Genomic DNA, 19191 nt, shown 5'->3' with positions numbered 1-19191 from the left:
ACTCCAGGTCCCTAGTTATGCCCCATAAATACAATATGCATCCAAAACATACTTCCTGAGTGAATGACAGAGAAGGACGGTGTTCCTCAGGGCCGGCACAGTTAGACTCAATGAACTTCTACGAATCCGCAAGATGTGAATCAGCCAGAGCGAATAGCACCCATCTATTGCTCACTTTAACTGTCTGTGCCACGTCCTAAGCTGTGGTCTCTGCGGGTGCACCGGGAGCTGCCAGAGGAGAGAGACTGACGGGGCCTGACTCTTTCTCTTTAGCTCCCAGGTCCTGGCAGCACGCCACACGCAGTTTCCAAATTCTAGCAGTGACACTGACCACCTGCCCCCAACCTTCCCGAACCACCCTCACCTCAGCGCCTCCTCAGCCCACCAGCACCCTCTGCTCAGAGCCCCACCCCAGAGTGCCCTCCTCCAAGTCTCCTCCTTTGCTCCCAGGGCCCCGACGGAGCGGGCCCCTGGCAGTGCCCGTGTGACCCCACCTGTGTCCCGTGTGTATCCACGCTTGCTTTTCCAGGCACCCACCTGGCATCTGCCCAGCCAATTCTCTATGGTAAATCCTCTCCATGAAAATAACTGGTGCAATTTCTGTCTTCCCCACTGATCGGCCATCCTGGTAAACTCCTGGAAGTCCAGTGGAAAGCACCTGGGAATCAGCAGGCTGGGAGTCTAGGTGCCAAGCGCCAGATCCCGTGCTAGGCCTGCAGGGGGACCCTCAAGGGTTCCCAGGGAGCCCAAACAGGGCAGAGACATGGCCTGAGCCTGACCACTAGAGAATCTCTGGCAAGCCCCTTAGCCTCACTGAACTCTCACTTCTGGTATAAACCCGGGGAGAACCCAGGGCTGTGTGAGCCATCCCCAACACCTGGGGTGGCTCGTGGGGGTCACTAACCCAATGGCACTGAGCCTCTGATTTGATTCCTCTAGTTAAATACTGCTTGGAAACTCGGAGAATTAACTGTTAGACCAGTGATTTACGAAGGGGAGTAAGGCCTTGAAGAGAGGGCCAGACAGCTCTCCTGGGCTTGTCCAGCAGCTCCTTCTCCCACCGGGAGCACAATCTGGCCTCAAAGAGGCCCTGGCCAGCAGGGAGCAGAGGTACGGAGCCCGGCTGTGGTGTGCTTGCTGGCCCCCCACTGCACCCCCAGCCTACGCCACAACGATCACAGCATCTACATAATGGCCTCGGCAGAGATGTTCTCATACAAAGGAGCCGTAACGAGTATCCTGGAGGCTGACTGATCGGAGCTAGACGTCTGATTTCCCCTGGGCCAAGCAGAGGAGCACAATACAATCTGGGAATATGCAACCGCAGGTGATGTTTACCTTGAGAAACATACCGATCAGCATACTGATGCGAGCAACACAGAGTAAATTTCTATGAATACAGAACCATTCTGCACATTATTCAGAGGGAAAGTGTTTATCATCTTCCAAACATTTGCCATTCCGAGAACTAATTAAGTTTACAAACTGTGTTGTCAATACCAGGAGGCAGTAGATGGACAAATCATATTGTTAATCACGCCTCTGACCAAGAAGCCGCGTCACAAGCGTTACATACAAATGCTGTAACTAGCCAGGCCCTTTAAATTCCATGATCTCAAGTTGGGGAGCAAATGAAGCCAAAGCATGAGCATAAAATGAATATAAAATTACGTTGCTTACAGGAAAATTCAAAAATAGCCCTAAGTGAATGCTTCACTGAGCTATTTGTCACCTGCTTTTGCTCATGACACCCCCCGGAACAGCGTGTTAACCCTACAGCCTTCGGACAAGCACAGTGTCTAGTTTTTTGACACTCCCAATGAGGGAGTATAAATTAATGGTGATATGGAAAGAAGAGCCTCATTTAGTGAGACTTGAAATGATAAAAAACTAATAAAAACACAGGGTCAAATCACAGACCATCACTTACATACAGGACGACACTGGGAAAAAGAAAGAGGGAAAATGAAAAGGCCAGTGAGAGGCTCCTGGGCCCCTCGACTCCCAATTAGGGGTGTTGGAGCCGCGAGGACCGATGATCTACATCAAGTCACGCCTCGACACCGGGCATCACAGACTCGAACCTCCCGTACGCTCCGTATTTCTGCATGCCAATGTGAGCAGAGGTATGGAAGACAAGGCTGATAGGACTTCAGTGGAAAGTTTAAATATCAATATAATCAGAATTCAGGATAACGATTTCCGAGTGAGCCCAGAGTCCTAGTTTCCCCCGATGGCGTGCAGTCAGCAAGGTGAGCACCAGGAAGGGCCCGGGCGGGTACCACCGGGACAGCTGGCCCGGGAGGCGGAAGACGCTCCAACACGTCCGTCATCACTCACCTGCTGCTAAGGGTCTACCGGGATGAGTCACTTACTCTCCTTGATGCTCTGTTTCCTTACCTGCAAAACGGGGATCGCCTATCTTCTCACTGAGTTGAGGTGGACATTAAATGAGACGACAGAAGATGACAAGGCGCAACGTGCAAGAGCCACATGAACGTCACCGGGAGGGCAGAGGGGCCCAGGCAGTTCCTGTCCCAGATGCCACATGGAGCAGCGACAGGCAGCCACAGACCACATGTCATGTCGTCACAGGGAGCCTTTGCAGGCGCAGTAAAATGAGGGCACCCCAGGGGGGCCTTCCATGCTCCCCAAGACCAGAGCTCAGGACACGCAGGTCTGCCTGCCCCACGGAGCAGGGAAGGCGGCCTGCGGCTGAAGGAGTTGCCGAGAGCAGCAGGTGCACGGCACTGACGGGGCACTGCGCCTCTAGGATTACTGAACAAGGAAACGCAAACTGGAGAGCGCGGTGTGGTGTTACAGACACGTGTGTTCCCACATGACGCCATCTACCGCGTCATTCCTGTCCCGGAAGCATGTCACACCCACAGCATGGGTGCACAAGGGACTATCTCACAGGCGATCAAAACCACACAGCCCCACGCCAGCCAAGAGGGCTTTTCTGGACACATCTATCTGTGTGGGTCCAGTCACCAGGGACAGGCCACATGGGCCTACTGAGCACCCGAAATGTGGCTAGTTTGACTGAATTTTTAGCTTTATTTCATTTTAGTTAAAAAGGACCAGCTTTACATGGCTAGAGGTTACCACAGCACAGATTCAGAACACATCTAAAACCGAAAAAGGAAGCGAAAAGGTTTTTGCTCAGCAGAAACAGAAACAGGTGTTGTGAAGTTCAAACCTTTATTCTTTTTATTCAACAACAATATACTAAGTGCCTACGACAGGCTACGGGTTCTCCCTAATGAACACCTGGTGGCTGGACAGCAGCTGGTTGGGACGGACAAGTTCACATGAACGCTGAAGTCAGGCCACCGTGGGCTCCACCAACGGCGGCTACATCACTGTGCAGTGTCAGGATAGTGACCCTGTTCTCAGTGCAAGGTATGTATTGTGAGTACAATGTTACAAGGTTTGTAACAAAATGTTGCAAAACTTAAAGGAGGCAATAAAGCCTCCCCTTGTTTTCCCAAAGCACTCAGGCCACGCTACTTTGTAGCATTTACTGATTGTTTAGATCTGTCTTAATCGTGGCTAACTTGTACCACTCAGGACAGTGCCTTGCACGTAGTAAGCACTGAACCAATAAAGGAATACACAAAAGTCTTCAACAGTAAAATCTGAGTTCCGTGTTGCTTTTTGCCATCAAGCAGTTAAGTGACCTTTAGCAAACCACAGATTTTCTGAGTTTTATTTTCCGTTTCCTCCAGGAAATATTTGATGAGATTTCTACCTCCCCCCACCCGAGTACAGCCAACACTACCGATGGCCTCTGAGACCAGGGCAGGGTGCCATCCGCTTCCGTCCCAGACAATGCCTCATCGGAGCAGCCTCGGGTCCTGCCGGCTTCAGAACCCACTCCTACCCCCTTCCACTGGCCCCAGGAGCTCTGACACTCAACTTCTGGTGGTTGGTCAGGGTCAGTTTCTTTGGAAGCAGAGAACTGTTAGTGACACCAAGTGAAGCATGGTCTCCTCCACATAGAAAAGTCTCCAATAATAGCACTTCTTTGGATAGTCATTTTATTAAAACACACACACACACACGTCTACAGGATCCTCACAACGAGTCGCATGGCCTCCACTGCCCACTCACTATACTACTTCCGACCAAATTTTGATCTCTTCTTGAAATCCTCTTGTTCTTGTGTTTAGGGCTAAGTGTGACCCACTTTAGCAGCTGCAGTGATTATCTGAGATCAGTGATAAACTCTTCAAGTAAGAGATGCAGTATCAGCTGCATACATACGACAACATGATTTTCTGTGACAAAGTCCTGAAGGTAAGTGCAGCCATTAAATAACAGTTTTGACTCCATCCCACAACAAAGGTAAACTTTAAATGTAAAAAACATTTTCTATTTCACTTTAACTTTGTGGAAGTTAAGTGGGACAAGAGCAAGCAAGGAAGGAGACCAGATAAAAGGAAATTGCTTAAAAATGTGTTTAATTGCCACCAATACAGACAGTGTCTTTGATCAAATAAAAATCCAGTGTAAATCTCCTCCTCCAGGCAAGGCTAAAAACTTGGGAAGAAAATGTAAGATAAATGAGCTTAAGACAGTCTGATGTGCTTCTAGAATGAAATTTAGTAGCTTTAAAAACTATGATGAAAGTCGAAACTAAGATGTATAGATACTGTGCCCGTAACAGAAACATGACCTGCTGGTTATGTTCTGTGGCTAAGACTGTATATCTTCAAAAGAGGAAATTATAATGAAGGACAAAGTTACAGATAAGAGTTGAAATTTTCATTTTGTATAATGGGACACACACACATATACAGCCAAGTGCATTAGGAGTTTTAATAGCATCAAGGTGGATTTGTAGAAAGACTCATTTAAAAATAGGCAGAAGTGAATTTAAATGACATCTCCAACACTTAGAAGCTGTAGACTGTGGCCCAATTGCTTAATCTTTGACATTCTCTCTCTTTATTGGCAAAATGTAGACAATGATGCCTACTACGCAGTACGGACTGCCATAAGCAACTAAACCAGAAACAAATAATTCCTGAAAGTCAGTAGGTACTTGCATTATGTACTACTTACCTTATATTACCTATTATATTAATTACCTATGTTATTTTTTTTTTAAGTTTATTTCTGAGAGAGAGACACAGCGTGAGCAGGGGAGGGGCAGAAAGAGAGGGAGAGAACAAATCCAAGTGGGCTCCATGGTGTCCACACAGAGCCTGCCACGGGGCTCAAGTGCATGAAACGGTGCAGATCATGTGAGATCATGACCTGAGCCCAAACCAAAAGTCAGCCACTCAAGCGACTGAGCCACACAGGCGCCCCTAATTTATGTACTTCTAAGGGATCTCACCCCTGCTACCCTGCTCGCCTCTTGCCTGCACAGTCAGGTGCCTGCTTGCCCGAAGGGCACCGATCTGGCCTGTGGTCGTGGGTGAAGAGCACCGTGAAAAGCAAGTCAGCTCTAAGGGTAGGCACAATGAACAGAACCATTCTGAACCAGATCTAACCCAAATTTACAGTAATGGGGATTCCTTCAATGGAAAACACCCAGTGCTGATCAGGACAGAGGAAGACAGGTGCATGGGAGCCTGCTGCGCGGACATTGGTCACCACCAACGGCACCACCGCACGTCCCCTCCCCTCCCCACTCCAGACTGTGAGCCTCGGGGGGACTAACATCTTCCTCTCTGCTGTGTCCTCTACCACTCACAGTAAGTGCTCAATACAGTTCAGATGACCACATGAATAAATGATTAACACAGGTCTACTTATTATATCAGAAAGAAAAAGAAAACCAGTCTTTATTTCAAAATAATTCAATCGCCTATTTACTGAATGCCTTTCACAGGCCAGGGGACACACTGGCTGTGGGGCTCTTTCAAATATAAGACAAAGTTATTTCTGTGACCAAAATCTTAAAGAGCAGAGAAGACAGACATTAGGGAGATCATTACAGCAAAGGGTGCTGGGTGTCCTGACAGGCGGGTGCACAGGCTAAGAAAGACGGTCCCAGAAGGGCTCAGTCCAGTCCACTTCCGGGTCAAAGAAGGTGCATGGGAGCTAAGACTTGCTGGGAGATTTTCAACGCGAGAGTGACGCGCTCAGCTGGGGCCGGCACAGGATGAAGGTGGCCTGCCGGGTGGGGAGCGGTCCCGCAGCAGGTGAGGCACCCAGGACGCCGCCGCTGCACAGACAGCCCTTAATGATGACCGAAGCGCTGCTACTCACCAGCCCCAAATCCCCAAAGAAGGTGTTTTATGAACTGAGGCTCCAGTCCCTCCAAGCAACGCAACGCGGAGAGGCCGTCACCGGGATGTTTTCATCTCTGAGTTTGTGAACACCCTGAAGCCCACTCATCTCCTTCATACAGAGCCATGCAATCTCCTCCAGCGAAACACCAGCAAAGAATCGGACCACAGGGGCGCCTGGGGGGCTCCGTCGGTTGAGCGGCCGGCTTCAGCTCAGGTCATGATCTCACAGTTTGTGGGTTCGAGCCCCGCATCGGGCTCCATGCTGACAGCTAGCACAGAGCCTGGAGCCTGCTTCAGATTCTGGGTCTCCCTCTCCCTCTGTCCCTTCCCCGTTCATACTGTCTTGCTCGCTCTCTCTCTCTCTCTCTCTCTCCCTCCCTGTCTCTCTCTCTCTCAAAATAAATACACATTTAAAAAATTGTTTTAAGTGAGGCACTTGGATGGCTCAGCTGGTTAAGTCTCTGACTTCGGCTCAGGTCATGATCTCATGGTCTGTGGGTTCAAGCCCCGCATCGGGCTCTGTGCTGACAGCTCGGAGCCTGGAGCCTACTTCCCATTCTGCGTCTCCCTCTCTCTCTGACTCTCCCCTGCTCACGCTGTCTCTCTCTGTCTCTCAAAAATAAAAAATTAAAAATTAAAAAAAGAAGCAGACCACAAACCACAGGACCGCATCAAGAAAAGGAAGCTAGGTGCCGCTGTGACTGCCTGGCCTGCCTCCTGTTTGAGCCTCACGTATAAACCCTCTGATCGTGATCCAATGATTAACAGAATAATAACATATTTCTGAGAAGTCGGGTGGAATAATACAAAAAGAACGGCTAATTTCTGGCCTTATGATCTCAGATAAGTTCCTTATTCACTTGGTGATACTTTCCTCACTTGTAAAAACGGGGGAAACACTACGTACTTTTCATGGGTTACTGAAAAAAAGGGAAGTTCGGTGCATAAAGAAACCCTCCTAAGCACAGCGCTTGACACGCAGCAGAAGTTAATTAATGACTGCTGCTTTTAGGCACGTTGACTTTAAAACATGTTATCAATTTCTTCACTTGCACAGACCTGGCCGGATGCCCTTATAAATCGCCACCTTTCGCGCACTGGCCCAGCCCAAGGAAAGGGCTTTCGGGTCCGCAGCTCCCCATCAGTCTCAGGCCACAAGAGATGCTGAGGTTGAAGGTAATAAGGTTGAGTTCGTGCAGAAAGGAAACACTTACAAACTTGGAAAGCCTTCCAAAGAGCCATGAAAATGAAGCATAAAGAAGGGGTTGTGTGCAGGGGAGGGTGCTCCGATCATGAGATGACCCCTCCTTTTCAGCAAGACCCCTCTAAGCCTGCTGTCAGGACACAGGGGCAATGGGCACGTCCAGTGGTGAGGGGCACAGGTCATCTCCTGCCGCCCCCACAGGGCACTCAGAGCCCCGCCGGGGAGCAAAAGCCCTGCAGGGCTGGAGGCCGACGCACCGCTGCAAGGACCAGTAAGCCCCGTGAAATAACGAAATGCCGCCTGTGCCCATCACTAGTCAAATCACACAGACGGTGGCCCATTCAGTGCTACTCCCCCAGGGAGAGGGAGATGGGGTCTAATTTCTTCTACCTGGACTCACTTTAGGGGCTTAACCAAAAGTAGGCAGCAGAGGCGGCACTGTGGGACCTCCGGGGCCAGGTCCTAAGAGGTATGCCGGGTCCCACTGAGCCTCCAGGACGGCTCACCCTCGGGACAGTCCCCCTGGGAGCCCCGCCCCTGCGCACTGAGAAGCCCAGGTGGTGACCAGGCCCCGGTGAGGCTGGAGGTCACCCGCCACCCCAGCTCCCGGCGACCGGCACTGAGCGGCACCTGCTGGATGGCAGGGCCAGTCAGACCTTCGGGCAACCGCAACCCTGGTCGCCATTTCACGGCCACCACAGGAGAGGCTCCCAGGGACAGCTGCGTCCCGCTGCCCATGGAACCATGTGCACGCACACTGCCCGATTTTGCGCCACTCGAGGTCTGGGCGGTTCATCACACAGCAGGAGATGGCATGAGTGCACCGGCTGTGCGGACTTCAGGTCGAGGAATGCCGCCCGGGAGCCACCTGCCTCAGTAACTAGCACCCACCCCCCAGGTTCACCCTGGCAGATCGTGTGGTTTCTTCTAACCCTGCTACTTGTTTAAAAACACAAGATGCTTCTGAAGAGCCTCTTCAACTCACTGATGTGTCTTCTGCATAAGCTTCCTCTCTGTGTGCATGGCCTTTCTGTTCCCCGCAGTTTCCCTATTTCGGCATCATGCTCACATCCATCCAGGTCTAAGGCCCACATGCCCTCAGCTCCGCCCCAACCTGGCCCTTACTCATCTGCAGGGCCTCTGCTGACTTCCCTGGAAAGAAGCTCATACTCATGTTTAGAAAGGAATGCTTAAATTGTGCTTCATAAAACATCTAGGTTAAAATGCAAGTCCTTCTATATAGTTCAATGATTCAGTTCCCGAATTCTCGGATCACCTGCCTGAGGCAAAAACAGGCTGTTCACCCACCACTGTTGGCCCAACACTCAGGCACCCAGTGATCCAGCCAGCCAGCTAGCCAGCCCTGGTGCCACCGACTGTGCCTATGCGTCTGCTGGGGACACACCCAGACCCATCAGCCTCTGGCCCGAAGGCACTCAGACCTGGTAGAACATGCAGACGTATAATGATGAGAACACATTACAGCCCCTGAACAGGGAGACATGAAACAACAAAGGACCCCAAATGCGATGGTGATGTTACTCTGTTTGTGGGACAAATTCAGGAAGGAGGTGTGATCGCCTTTCTGACTGCCATCACGCACTAGTCCAGGCCGAACTCACGCTGTACTTCCACCAGCTGGAATTCGGTTGTGTGCTGGGTCCAAAAGGTGATCCGCCGCTCACACGTCACAGCCCGGCAGGCTGAGCTTACCCGTGGGTGTCCACAGCCTCGGGACAGCAGTCCTGCCCCCGAGCACGGACAAAGGATGGCTAGTCTGCAGAGCAACGTCTGAGCCCCCAGGAAGCTCAGGTACAAAACCAGGTGAACTGAACCCTCAAGGGTGGCAAGCCCCGCCAAAGAGAGATGGAGCCAATGAAGTGCGTTGGCCTTGGCAAAGTCCGTACGCGGCAGCCATAAATAAATGTCTGAATGAAGCAAACACCTGAAATTTTACCAAAGTCTTAGAGGCTGAGTGTGAGCTGGCCTGGCTCGCTTACAGTGCCTGGGCAAGCGCAGCCCCTCACCAACGATCCCCACAGGCCTCCCCGGGGGCTCAGGACCAGGGCAGAGCAGGGGACCTCACGGACAGCTTCTGGGTGGGACACGCAGTGACCAGATGCCACCGGGAGGCAGGAAACACGACCGCACTGCTGCCTCCCAGATCCTTCTCTCATGAAGACCTAAGGCCTCTGTCATAGCGGCAGGTCAGGGACTCGCACAGGGCCCTCCTCCACCCGCAGTCCGACGGTTCAAAGCGCAGTCACGGCCCCCTTGTGAGGATGGAAGGCGAGCAGAAGACACTCTCCTGGACCCGCTCGGGATGATTTTCAAATCCGCTTAGAAGCAAAACAGAACAAGCAAACAACCTGCCTGAAACACACAGTATAGTGACAGTAGGCGAAATCATGTGGCACCAAAGAAGGGAAGGAAATGGGCCTGTTCAGGACCCTGCACTGAAACAAGGCGATTAGTGCTTTTGTTTGAAAGAAAAAAGTCTCAATTCCATGATCTAAGCCTCCATTTGAACAAAGCAGAAGACGAAGAGCAAACTAAGCCTTAGCAAGCAGAGGAAAGAAATAATAGGCGGTAGGTATCAATGAAATTACAAACGAAATCAATAAAACCAAAAGCTAATTCTTTACAAAGCTCAAGAAAAAATGATAAGCCTTTATTTAGTCCAGCTGATGAAGAAAAAAAGAGTGAGGACATAATTACTAATATCAGGAATAAAAGTGACATCAACAGAGATATTACGTTCATTAAAAGTTTAGAAAATATTATCAACAGTTTTACCTCAATAAAATTGATACTTTCAGTGAAATGGACAATTTCCTTAAGATACAAACTACCAAGGGATCACTCAAGAAGAAAAAAATAACATGAATAAGCCACTATTAAAGAAACTTAATTCTTTAAATAGTTTAAAATATTCAACTATTAATTCTGTAAAGACCTTAAAAACTTCTCCCAAAGAAAACCCGAGGCCTTAATAGTTTCACTGGTAAATTCTACTAAACTCGAAGGCAGAAATAATACCAACTCTACACAAACTCTTACAAAATAGAGAGGAAGAGTGAATACTTCCAAACTCATTTCATTAGCCTAATACAAAAATCAGACAAAGGTTTCAGAAGAAAACTATGTATCAATATTATCCCTCATGAACAAGAATGCAAAAGTCCTTAACAGAATATTAACAAATTGAATTTAGCAATATCTAAATAGGAGAGTACATGATCACCAAATGTGGTTCATCCCAAGATAAAGGCTTAATACTTGAAAATAATTCAAAGTTATTCACTATATTAAACTAAAAAAAGAAAAAAGAAAAGCTATTAAAGTATCTGAATAGATCTAGAAAATATAATTTAAAATATTAAAACTCCAGTAAGATAAAAACCCTCAGCAAAACAGGAGTAAAACTTCCTTAATTTGATAAATAACATCTGTTTAAAACTTATAGATAACATCACAACTGATAGTGCAAGGCTGAGTGATTCCAACATCTACTCACCACATCTACTCACTAATTTGGGACCTCGGGGAGGGGAAGGAGGGGATACTAGCCAGAGCAATAAGACACAAAAAAGAATAAAAATAATTGCAAAGGGAAAAGTAAAACCACCTTTATTCACAGACAAAATGGTCTAGAAAGTCCCAAGGAATCTACAACAAAGCCACTAGAAGTGCTATGTGAGTTGAGCTAAACTGCTGGATATGTGGCACTATATGACAATCCACCATTAAGTCTAGGTAACAGCCCCCCACCCAGACCCCATCCACACACTCACCTGAAATAACATTTCAACACCATCAAAAAATATGAAAGAGATTTTCAACAAAACATATGTAAAACCAATATATTAAAAGCTACAAAACACGGTTGGTAGAAATTTTAAAGGATCTGAATAAATGAAGATATATATTATGTTCAACTTCTTAATAAAAGCCCAGTAATTTTTGTAGAGTTGATAAGCTAACCTTAAAAATGTATATGCATGTTTTTTGACAAAGATTCAAAGGCAATTCAGTAGAGAAAGGACAGTCATTTAAATAAAGCATGCTTGGACAATGAGATATACAGAAGCAAACCAATTAATCTCCAGCTTTGCCATACACAAAGAAACAACTGGATATAGAACATAGGCCTATAGATTCCATTTCTGTTTCCCATTTTCTTTGATCCATCTTAACTGCTTCTCCATGAATAGAGCTTTCTCTCTGTGAATTAGTTCAACAAAGATACAAGAATTTTTTAAGTTTATTTATTTATTTTGAGAGAGAAAGAGAGTGTGTGCCTGTGCGAAGCAGGGGAAAGCAGAGAGGGAGAGAGAGAATCCCAAGCAGGCTCTGAACTTTCAGTGCTGAGCCCAACATGGCTCCAACCCACAAAGCCAAACCATGAGATCCTTAAGAGTTGGACACTCAACCGCCTGAGCTGCCCAGGTGCTCCAAAAAATATACAAGTATTTTTAATTACTGTCAGAAAGTAGATGAAAGACGAATGTTGTTTTTATTTAACATACACAAAATTCAGATAAAAAAAAATATAAGATAGGGCAAAGTAATACAACCCACATGTCTTGTGCCAATAATCCTATGTATTTGTTCAAAGACACCACCACTCAAAATGTTTCTGCATCTGCTAGGTCATATTAAGGCCGCAGAGCACCCCTGATTTCCAGAGAACGGTTATCGGCATTCCACTTGGTACTTCCAGCTCTGAGACTGATTTATCAGGTTACCAATCTATAGGTTTGCCAAATAACCACAGAAGGGTGACTGTGGGTAGGAGAGTATACAGGTGATCCTAAAAGCTATCTTTATAGAATTAGTGTGACTTTTCCTGTTATAATATTCTTAAATGTACAAAAGAGTTAATTTAAAAACACCCTACTTTATTATAGTACGACAGTAGTTTATAGAGTAAGCAATTACTCAGTGGGCAAGCACAACATCTAGCAATGTGTTAATAGCCACTGGCCCAGAAACTGAATTTATCCATGGAACAAGACTTTCCATAGTTCCTACTGAGCACTGTCCTAGATGTCTCACTAATGCATGAGTTTCCCATCTTTTTAATCTTAGGATCCCTTTATTTATTTATTTTTAGTTTATTTATTTTAAGAGAGACAGACAGAGCATGTAAGTAGGGGAAGGGCAGAGAGAGGGGGAGAGAGAGAATTCCAAGCTGGCTCTGCACTGATGGTGTTCAGAGCATGAGCAGGGGAGGGGCAGAGAGAGGGAGACACAGAATCTGAAACAGGCTCCAGGCTCTGAGCTGTCAGCACAGAACCCAGTGCTCTGTCTCTCTCTGTCTCAAAAATAAATAAAACATTAAAAAAAAAATAAAAATAAAAAATAAAAAGACTGCCAAATTCTCTTGTTTCTTCTGTGTTTCAACTATTCCAAGGTGTGGCTGTGAAAGTATATGAAAAAAATCCGCACAGGCACACATTTGGGAAAAGAAGGGGACTTTCCAAACAATTGTGAATATCCTCTGTCCACCAGAACTCAACAAGCACTATATTCTTAATGATGAGTGGCAATAAGAAATCTGAAACTTATCAATGAACTTTTCATACTCTGTTAAGTTATAACCCATTAGTCTATCTTGAACTTGGAGTGAATTTTTACTCATATGTAACTTTGTAACATCATACATGATCTGTAAAATACTGGCTTTTTGCCCAGGTCATCCAAACACAAACACATTTCATTTACAGCATTTAAATATTTATGTTTTTTATTTTATTTTTGAGAGACAGAGAGAGACAGCATGAGCAGGGGAGGGTCATACAGAGAGAGACACACAGAATCTGAAGCAGGCTCCCGTATCTGAGCTAGCTGTCAGCACAGAGCCCAACGCGGGGCTCGAACCCACGAACCATGAGATCATGACCTGAGCCGAATCCAGACGCTTAACTGACTGGGCCACCCAGGCGCCCCTACGATATTTTAAAAAACACATTTGTTTATATCACTACTCTCATCAGAACCTTTAAGTATTAGGAATCAGTTAAGCATGTGCTGAAAATTCCCAAAAATCTAATTTTCACTTGAAAACTCAAATTTTATCACTGATAACAAATACTGTGAGCTACTTAATCTGAAGCAAAGGCTCACTTCCTTCATTTCTGAAAAACAGCCACAAGTGAATAACCTTAACTTACCTGTCAATGTCAATCTTTCTTTTGAGGAAAAATGGGTTTTTATGAAAGAAGTGGCTAGTTGAGCCAACAACTCAAACAACTGCACATGGTCTTCTCTTGAGACAACTATTTACTGCTGTTCGCAGGCGTCCCTTTCTGTCACAAAGAATATTAAAAACAAATGTATCCAAAGGGTGACACTCAACAGCATTAACAATCCTCTGCTGCTCCAAGAAGAGCATTCTTAAGTGAAACTGGCTTTTTTTTTTTCTTTTCCTGCCAAAACCTGCTAGTGAAGAATAAAATTACTATCAAGTGCAGTTTGGTGCCACTGTCCTGATCTGTGCTAAAGGACCAGGAATTTTCCCCGCACTGCCTTTTGTTACCAGTAAAAATGTTAACACAGTGAAAAAGGCAAGACACATCATGTTACTCAAAAAAGTTATTTTGATCTGGCAGACCCCCTCCAGAGATTCACAGACCACACTTTGGAGATCTATTGCATTAATCTACTGATGAAATTACGTCGGCTCTCCCCTGGGTCTCCACCCAATAGGACCACTGCCCCGTATCACTTGGGGCTCTCCGGTCCTTAGCTTTATAACCAAATCAATATTCTTATACCAAAGCTAAAAATGAAACACACACACACACACACACACACACACACACACACATTGTGTATCTTTACCGAGACTAAATATTAACCTGCATGAAAATAAAACTTAGCTAACAGTTGGGGCACCTGGGTGGCTCAGTCAATTAGTGTCCAACTCTTGATTTCAACTTATGGCCTTATTCTCAGGGTTGTGAGGTTAAGCCTTGTGCTGGGCTCCACACTGGGCATAGAGCCTACTTAAAAAAAGAATACTAAAATAATTTTTAAAAACAAGTGGTTATAGTATTAAAACAAAGAACTTTCCTAACAGAATGTATGAATTCCAGAATTTTGTTCATCCTATTTTCTTCTTCCTTCCTTCCTTCCTTTCTACCTTCCTTCCTTTCTTTTTTTTTGAGAGAGAATTTTCTAAAACCCAAAGAATTCTCTCTCGAGAATAATAACTCTAGAGAATGATGTTGGAAACAACGTAAGGGGCTGGTCCCTGCCAGGGAGAAGGGTGGTGGGTTTTGAGGTTTACCAAGAACTGGGGAGAAGGCACTCACTCCTAGGGCGAAGTTCAAAGGAAGGGGTTCTAGTCCAGAGAGCGAGGGGAGGAAGGAAAGTCCATGCTAGTGACATTAGTTCACTCACACGTCTGGCTTAACTAGAAATCCACAGGTCAGCTTGGAAGCCAAGGGAAAGTGGGGGAGAAAATTAACATATATTAATATACTTATATATATAGAACACTTACTGGGACTCACACATGCCGGTTTTGTGATCACACTGAAAGCTCACAACCTCCATTTCACAAAGCTGACGAGTCACAGGCTGTCAAAACACAACTGGCATGTTGAATCCAAAGCCCATGGCGACTCACACTTTTATAATATGATTTATTCATTGAAAAATGTGTCAAATTCCCAATAACAATCTGATTTAGAACAGGATTAGAAAACTTGATGTGAATGGTCAGGTCGTAAATATTTTAGGTTTTGCAACCCATAAGTCCATTACTGCTCTTCAATTCCGCCGCAGCACAAAAGCTACGGGGAAATTACAGGCTCTAGGTAAACAAGTGAGTGTGGCTCTATTCTAATAAAACTTTATTTATGGTCACTGAAATTTGAATTTCATAAAACTTTTACATGTTAGGATATATATTTTTTCAATTGTTCTTAGCTTGCAAGTCTTAAAAAACAGACTTGGCTGACAGGCCAAATTTAGAATATATCCTACACACAGCTTGGCGACTGCTGTTAAGTATTTTATAAAATTCAAGTAGTTTACTTACATAGCCTTCATATGTTCAAGACATTTTTTTAACTTTCTTTTTTTCTTCATATTTTAAACTAATGATAGACATAAAACTCAGAGGCCAGAATAAACTTCATTTCTAGTTGTGATAATGACTTATTCAATAAGAAGATACTTTTGTATTAAATCTATTCACTATTGTGATCAGTTTCTGCTCAGGAGAATATTTATATTAAATGTTTATTTTTAAAAGAAAAAAATTAAACAAATTTTCGGAAATATCTGGAAAAATTACAATCCATTCTTCAGTTCTGAGATAACTTCTTAGCTACATGGTTGAAGACCCTCCTAATCAAAACTCGTTAGGGACGCCTGGGTGGCTCATGTGGTTAAGCAGCCAACTATGGCTCAGGTCATAATCTCGTGGTTCATGAGTTTGAGCCCCAGGACGGGCTCTGTGCTGACAGTTCAGCACCTAGAGCCTGCTTCAGATTCTAGGTCTCTTTCTCTCTCTCTGCCTCTCCCTGACTCATACTCTGTCTCCCTCTCTCTCCTCTCTCTCTCTCTAAAATAAACAAACATTAAAAAATGTTAAAACTCTTCAACAACAAAGGGGAGTATTTATTCCACTGAATTATTTTAAGAATGACATGAGCTGATGCACTGCACAGGCGTTTGGCACACAGCATATATAATATTATCTGATATTATGCTTAAATAACAGCAAAAACAAAGGGAATATTTTAAAGGAATAATCTGAACTGGGTCCAATGTTTTTAATGCACAAAGAAGTTTACTGTAGCATTATTTCTATTCGGAAAAACTAGAAACCATTTCTGTAAATTGAAAATCACTAACTACACTGGAAAGCAATTCTGTAAAATGAAAACAATTAACTACGATGTATCTACAAAATAAATTATAGGGCTTCTTTTAAAAAATTTGGAAAAGTTCAAAATTTGACATTTTAAAAAAGGTTCTGATTCTGACTTCAGTTAAAGCAGAATTCCGCACATTCCGCTAGGAATGCAGGATCCCCCAGGACTGCAGCCAGCCCTGGGAAGGAGCACAGAGGCGGCTCGGGGCGGGGGGGGGGGGGGGGGGGGGGGGGGGGGGGGGGGGGGGGGGGGGGGGGGGGGGGGGGGGGGGGGGGGGGGGGGGCAGCAGCAGGACTGGGGAAGGAAGGAGGCCAGCCATGGGGGTGAGCTCAACCTTCAACCTCCAACCTCTCCCCTCCGGGACTTCAAGGCAGCCGCAAATCCAGAACTCTGCATGGGTGATCAACAGCCTTCTTCTGGTCTCAGGAGCAGGAGAGGGAGCCCTAAGGGTCAGAGGAGGCTGGGAAACCCCTCCAGAGAAGTCTGGTTTTTTAGGTTGTTTATCCTTTCTCTGGGTCCCTGCTCCCAGGCAATCCCAAGGCAGGGAAGGTGAGAGCTGGCAAGGCCTTCTTCATCTCCACCCCACCTTGCTCCTTAGTCTAGCTAATTCTCAGCCTGAAAGCCTCTGCTCAGGCTTCACAACATCCAAAGAGCCCTTTCTCACACTCCAGTCTGGACACAGGCGCGTCTCCGCGATCCTGTGAAGCTCTGTATGGTAGATCCATCGAGATCCATCGACTGGGGCAGGGGGGGCAGTTCCTTTGACCGCCCCCCCCACACACACACACACTGAAATGCCCTAGTTTGGACCTCAGAGACCTGACCCTTCTCTGGACATCCATTCTGTGCCCATCCTTCTGCTAAAACTCAGGTTCTGCCAGAAGAGGGTCCTGGCCACACTGCTCATGATGGTGCCCTTGGTTGGTGCCAAGGACGAGGCCACGATACAGAAGGCGAGAAATACAGGGTGAGTGAATAAATGGGCATTTCCAAACCATCTTCCTTTTTTATTACAAAGTATTGTCATACACTGACATTTACGAACCCTGACTCCATCGCGAACGCACACAAGGTCCTAAGACGTGGTATTTAAGGACTTTTCCTTACTGGTCAACGTGATCACCTCCTGTTCAAGCACCAACTAGGCTCCCAGTAAAAAATCTTATTTTGAACAATGATTTCTTAATTTGAATAAAGCTTTAAGCAACACAAGACATGGTGGCCCGTGCAAATTATCATCACATTATGCTTAGTCTTCTCAGTAATTACTCCCATTATATGTATTACTGTTTTATTAAAAATATGGGCCCATTCTGATTTTTCTGTCAGACACTGGCTTTCTCACATGGGCCTATATGGTTTGCTTCTGGATTCCACCTACTCTCACAACCTGACCTGCTGCTCAGGGCTGGTGGCCCCCACCGTCTTCTCTGGGCCCAAGCCCTTTCCTGGGCATCAGAACTAAGTGTGGTCTCACCACCCAACAAGGACTGAGCACTTCCGGTGCCTTCGACCTGGCCGTCATTATCTTATGTCATCTCTGCAATAACCCAAAGATGTAAGTTTTGACAGTCCCACTGTAAGATGGGGTCCACAACCTAGCGGAAGGGAGATTCCGTAGCCATCAATGCCCACAGCCCCGCCCGGCCACCAGCCCCCCTACTGGGACACACCCCACACCCAGCCCCTGGCCAACATTCCTGAGCTTTGAAAGTGGTGCCACTGTATACTTCAGTTCTCTTTGGGAACTGATAAAGATAAAATGTTAAAAATTATTTATTTTGTTCTAAAATATCATTCAAAATAAGTATGCCGGCCAAGTGGCACACAACATACATTACAGAAATAGTAGATACATTAAGTAAAATCAAATGCTTAATCCCACGTTTCCAATGCTATTACTGTCATCGCCTATTTTAATGATTGGTGTGTAAACCTAAAGGTAACACACAAAGAAGTAGTTTTAAAAGTTCCGATACAAAAACAAACAAAACACTGAGAACGTTTACCCATTACTCTATCAGTACCGCAGATACTGAAATTTAGAATTTCTACTCCCAGGGCCACTGGCTTCTCTAAATAATATGCCCTCAGTGGCTCCTTGGCTTCCCTCTAACCCCTGATTACACATGCCCCTGCATTAGTTACTCACTTCCAGATTATTTAACTTTTCAAACCTAATTATAAAAAAGGCTGAATCCCACACCTGTGTTTCCATAACCATGAAAACAACAATGGTGACAGTGACAGCACTTTGGCCTTGTGTGACAGCAGCTCACACACTAAAGTCTTCCCATTCTTCCATTTTATCTACTGTCTCCCTTTTAAATTGGAGGAAGTAGAATCTCAAAGCAGAGCAGAGAAGCAATTCATGTGAGGTCCCAAGGTTCAAAGATGGGCTCCCCACCATCAGACATTTACGCAGGCAGGGAAGCTAGGAGGGGGGCGCTGGGAAGGTGTAACATTTCTGGAATCAGAACACTGCACTTAACAAAGAGTTGTCCACTTCCTACAGCAAAGAGCCACAAATCCACATTATAGACAACAAGTCAAAAATAAGGGACACCAGATAGTCATGTTCTTTTTCAGAGCTGGAGAGATCATCAAAGCCACCCGTCACTGACCGGCCTTAGATGATAAGGTACCCCTCCGTGTGCCGATGTAATTGGTTGGCTTCCTTCCCCCAAGGGAGAATCCCAATCTTCCTGAGACACAGGTGGTCTCTCCTGATTCGCTGGGAGGGGCTGCAACCATGCTAAGCATTCTACAACTATGAAATGTGAGAACACCTGTCCATCTATATCACACATGTCTATGGTTAAAAAACATGAACCCTTATAACAAACCT

The 19191-nt window shown here is 45.8% G+C and overlaps 1 protein-coding gene and 1 long non-coding RNA gene across 3 annotated transcripts in view; one reads left to right on the top strand and one right to left on the bottom strand.

Annotated features, from left to right (window-relative positions):
• Window positions 1-19191, bottom strand: part of KHDRBS3 (KH RNA binding domain containing, signal transduction associated 3) — a 117606-nt gene that overhangs the window by 71698 nt on the left and 26717 nt on the right. The window lies entirely within an intron of this gene.
• The window catches only part of LOC115279171, a 5220-nt gene continuing 2670 nt past the window's right edge, over window positions 16642-19191 (top strand). The window contains exons 1-2 of one of the 2 annotated variants that reach the window (XR_003903260.1): window positions 16642-16666; window positions 17215-17310. This is a non-coding gene — a long non-coding RNA (uncharacterized LOC115279171). Of the gene's footprint in view, window positions 16667-16802; window positions 16893-17214; window positions 17311-19191 lie in introns of those variants that run through there. The other variant, XR_003903261.1, reaches the window with a different exon arrangement.

Source organism: Suricata suricatta, chromosome 15, assembly GCF_006229205.1.
Source record: "Suricata suricatta isolate VVHF042 chromosome 15, meerkat_22Aug2017_6uvM2_HiC, whole genome shotgun sequence".
NCBI classification, from domain to species: Eukaryota; Metazoa; Chordata; class Mammalia; order Carnivora; family Herpestidae; genus Suricata; species Suricata suricatta.
This window is presented reverse-complemented; position numbering and strand designations above follow the sequence as displayed.